The sequence below is a fragment of the Orycteropus afer genome, unplaced genomic scaffold (assembly GCF_000298275.1).
Source record: "Orycteropus afer afer isolate SDZICR_OR568_19922 unplaced genomic scaffold, OryAfe1.0 scaffold00085, whole genome shotgun sequence".
In the NCBI taxonomy this organism is placed as follows: Eukaryota; Metazoa; Chordata; class Mammalia; order Tubulidentata; family Orycteropodidae; genus Orycteropus; species Orycteropus afer.
The window spans coordinates 9,607,843-9,612,929 of NW_006921672.1; positions in this window are offsets into that span (position 1 = coordinate 9,607,843).

Sequence of the window (5,087 nt, forward strand, 5' to 3'; positions counted from 1 at the left end):
AGATGGAAAACAAGGTAAAGCTGAGAAGGAACAATCTGCTCCCAAGATACTCAGAGGTTTCTGCTATTCACTCAGCTAATACATCAGTGCATGCACACACACATATACATATTTAGTTAATATATCAAAATGACTTAGAAACAAATATTCTAGTATTTTAAAGATTTAAGTTAAAACTAAAAGATTTGAGAAGAGACACAGTATGTTCTATTGTACCTCTCATGCATCTTTTTTGTTAAAGGTTTCATTTAAAATTATGTTAACACCAGCTTGGACTCCTTGGTTTCTATAGAGAGCTCATTATCTTCCAAAACAGATCTCCGGGTTTCCATCTGGATTCTTTCACATTCCTCAGTGGTGAACAAAAGCTGGAGGAGTTTGTTGACAATCCTCTCAGGTATGCTGATGAGTAGTTAAATCCGGAGTTTGGGGCAACGCACTCTCTGCAGCTGCAATACCTGCTGACAATCATCCCAAGTGGGGTTATGAGTAAACAATATAGAATCTAACAAATTAATTAGGCTTTGGGGATTTTCAGAAAAGGGGGCGTTTTGCACTTTCCAGTTACACAGGTCTGATGTTGAAAATGGCCAGTACTGCCAGGTTCTGCTTCCGTCCTCACGGGGCAGGCCAACCGCTCTGAGAGGCAGCTCCTGGACAGCAGACGATGGAGCTTCAGCCTCCTGAGAGCCCCTCTGGTGCGGGCGGAGACCAGAGGCTGGGCCTGTAATGACGGGCGGCACGCTTAGAGCATTCGCTCCATCCCCTCCCGACACTTGTGGAACCTGGAAAGGGTGGAGAGGTGGCAGAGGGGCATAGGGAGGTGGAGACATGCTGCTTTCTAGGTCCATCAGATCGAGGTCAACCTGAGAATCAGGCAAAACCGGTGGAACAGCTGCTCGGAACCCAGGTCGTCTCGGTTTCTCCTTTTTGCTAGTCTCGAGTGAGGATGTTAATACCTTAACAGAGAGGTTGGGAAGAAAAGGTTTTAGCTATGGGGGCGGGTTAGTCACTATATCTTGCCACACTAAAATGTAAGGAAATTGGTCTGGCCACCCACGGGGGCCTGGCACTTGGACTCGGTTGAAAACGGCTGTGATCACCTTTCCATCCAGTGAGCCTTCCGGTGGCTATCCCAACCTCAAGAGAGGGCTACTCTGAAGAGCAAAAAGTTATTAGTGTATTTTTCTTAATTATCACAGACAAATTAGATCCTCTGGTTTTAAGCTCTGAAAAATGTTCAACCATCAGGGACAGAGGGGTAGTCTGTTTCTGTCCCATTTCAACCTCCTTCAAGGAAACACAGAACAAATAAAAGACAGTGGCCACACAACCAAAACAGACAGTACATTTATCTGACACCCAGAAGAGATCTTGTTCCAGCACCACAGATTGGAGGGGCCTCTCCCCTTCCCTGAAGTGGGCTGCTCTTACCCAGAAAAAGCGCCCATAGCCTGCCCGTGAGTGGAGAAAGGGCTCTTTTCCCCACTCATTTGGCGCGTCCGCCGATTTCCAGTCTTTCCTGATGGACTAGTGCCCCCACGCAAAAGGGCGTATCTAGTCCCGCCGGCCTTTCCTGAAACTTTCCTACTATCGCAGACAGCTTTACTCGCTCCGAATCCTCCTTTCCCGGCCAACGCACCAAATGTTATGCCCAGGTTATGAAGGAGTTGTTTGGCACGAGGAATTTGCTAACACATGACAATGCAAAAGCAAAAGGAAAGTTTATTAGCTAGCTCGAGTTAGGGTCCCTGCTTCACCAATTCAATGGCTTGAGCAAAAGACCTCCTGCTCCGTTACTGTCACATCTTTATAGAAAAATATGGGGTGGAGTAGATAATTGGGTTTTAGGGCAGGGGTTTGGGAAGTTGGAGGGCGGGTTGGAATCCCCTGGCTTCAAAGGTGAGCGAGAGACTTTGTTGGAGCCATGCAGAACTCTCTGATATGTGTGAAATCCAGGGGGAGGGGGTAAGACCAGGCAGAGCTTGAGGTATGGGAAATCTCCACATTAAAAGCTTCTGGTTAAAGATCTACCTGGAGGCATTAGGACTCAGCATGGGACGTGTTAATCTCCACATTAAAGGTTTCTGGTTAAAGATTTCTCAGGCCTCACAGTATCTCCATGGAAGTAGACTGCCCAGTCTTCCTTCCAAGGAGTGGCTGGTGGGTTTGAATATGTTCTCTGCTGTTATGTTTATAATCCTATCTCATCATGTACTAAAAGTACACGTCAGTTGACCATTCCAGCCGTCTCCAATTAGCTATTGTGAATTCCCAATTGGATTTTATGGCAGGTTGGGCTTCCCAGGAAGCAGATACGGAGATGAAATTGAGCATGGAGGAGGTCTATTGAGGAGTGCTTTGGGTATTACACTGGTAGAAGTGGGGAAAGAAAGCAAGGTGTGAGGCAGTTTCAGTGGAATTCTTAGATTACCCTGTGGGGGGATCTGAAGAAGGTGTGGCCCTACAGAGCCATCTTCAGTTGGGAGAGGAATGTGGATCTTTTATCTTTCCAGCCTAGGAAGGGGGCATGACCTTGGACCAAAAAAAAAAAAAAAAAATTTACAATCTTTTCCAATACCTATGAACTTGCACCAGGTCAGCTTTATTCATTTACCTCACTTGCCTGGGCCTGAAGGCTCTCTTTCTATATGGTGGAGTGAATCACCACTGAAGCTCTACCCATCAGAATGAAGGAGAACTGCTGTACATATGCAGAAGGAAAAAGGGATAGCCCCTGATACATTGCAAGTGACTCTGAGTAGAAAATATGTAGACTACTAATGTAGGAGCTCTGGTGGTGCAGGGCCTAAGGCATTTGACTGCTAACCAATATGTTGGCGTTTCAAACTCACCAGTCACTCTGCAGAAGGCAGACTGGGCAATCTACTTCTGTAAAGATTTACTGCCTCAGAAACCCAAAGGGGGTCATTATGAGTCAAAATCAACTTGATGGCAGTGAGTGTTTTTAGCTTTTGCTAAACTATCTCAAGGAAAGCTGTGTAGTTGCCAAGTTGACAAGGGGTGGAATTGTGGTAGTTAAGTTGTGTGTCAACTTGGCTGGGCCTGGTTTTGAGTAACTGGGCAGATGGATGTAGTTATTCCCCATGAGACTGGTAGTCAACTCCATGGTAGAATCTATTGGAGTGGCTGAGTAGCTGCCTTAGAGACATGGTCTGCTTCCAGTATATAATAAGTTTTGAGAAAGATCTCTGCTGCTTTTTGGCAGGCTTGGACCCTGCATATAGCCAAGTGTTCATTTAGCAGCCTGCCATGTTTCCTGCCAGTCTCAGGACTGGCTCTGGACTTGAACTAGTGACCTGCTGTGTCATTTGATAATATTGGGACTATGCATTCTTTTTGTCAACCTTGGGCTCGTTAGCCTCAGCAGCCAGTAGCTGCCTGAGTGAAGAGAAACCTCTAGCTCCAGTGGGCCGGAAGCAAGAGGCAGGGATGAAGCCTAAGGTCAAGGGGCTTTCACCTAGTCCCTAGGGCTGGCACTTTGAACTCTGACTTCTAACCTCCTAAACTGTAAGAAAATAAACTCCTGTTTGTTCAAGCCATCCATTTTGGGCACTTCTGTTAGAGTAGCACTAGAGGACCAAAACACTATATGTTGGCTGCTTTTGTTGGTGGGGGAAAAAAAAATCTGCAGGAGATCATGCGTTGTGTTCCATCTTTCAAAGAGTTTCTCCTCTGTTACATTCATGGATGCTCCATGACTTCTGTTTCACTTTGTATTTTCTAAAGACTAGAAAAGAATTCATTGATTTGCCTAAGCCTAAAAAGACTTACTAAGGAAAACTAGGTAGTGGACTTATGTTGGAAGGTTAACTAAACTGTTACTACCCTACAGGTGTAGGCAAAACATAATTACCCAGGACGCAAATATAAAACCCTTGGGGGAAAAAAAGAGTAACAATTGCATTCAGTTTTCATTGCCAGTAGAATTTTATTTTGGTACATGGAATAAGAAGTTACAAGAGATCTTTGAGAAGGAGTGCAAGAGGGATATTTCATTGGGTTTTCAGGTTAGTAAGAGGGGTTAAAAATGTGTGGTCCCACAGGGGATGGAGAAAATCTTCAAATCCTTAAGCATGATGACTGGATGTCCTAAAGACAAATGGAAAAATATTGGGGGGAGGGATTTGTTAATTTATCAGCAGAGTCTGAATTAATTCATTTGGAAGGGAGAGAATTTGGACAGAAGTTAGAATATGGACACAGAATTAGTGGGACTTAGGTTTCCTTGGGAGCCTTGGTAATGCAGTGGCTGAAGTGATTGGCTATTAACCAAAAGGTCAGAAGTTAGAATGCATCCGCCCTCTGTGGGAGAAGTATGTAGCAGTCTGCTTCCATAAAAATTTACAGCCTTGGAAACCCTATGGGGTAGTTTTACTTTATATAGGCAGTTGAGTGTCTGGGCAGCTGGTGGTAGTTATTCCCAATGATGAGACTGGCAATCAACTCCATGGTGGGATCTACCACAAGCAGCTGAGTAGCTGCCTTTGGGATGTGGTCTGCTTCCTGTATATAAGGAGAAGCTTTGGGAATGGGTTTCTAGCTTATGGCACGCTTGGGCCCTGAGAGTAGCCATGTTGTTGTTCAGCAGTCTGCAGTGCTCTGCTGACCTTGAGACTTACAATGGACTTGAAGTAATGCCCTGCCGTGTGATTTGGTAATATCAGAACTGTGCCTTTTTAATTGCCATGTTTCCTGCCAATCTGGGCACTATCTCTGGACTTGAAGTAATGCCCTGCCATGTGATTTGGTAATATCAGGCCTGTGCCTTTTTAATTGTCAACCTTGGGCTTCTCAGCCTCAGCAGCCAGCAGCTGTCTGAGTGAAGAAAAGCCTCTAGCTTCAGTGGGCCGAGAGCTGGAGGCAGAGCTGAAGCCCAGGCTGAGGAGCTTTCACCCAGCTTCCTAGAGCCTGGCACTTTGAACTTGAACTTAAAGCCTCCAAAGTGTAAGAGAATAAACTCCTGTTTGTTAAGGCCATCCCTTTTGTAGTATATTCCTGTCAGAGCTGCACTAGGTAACTAGAACAGATGCCTAGATGTCATTTGGTGTCAAAGAGGTTGAAAG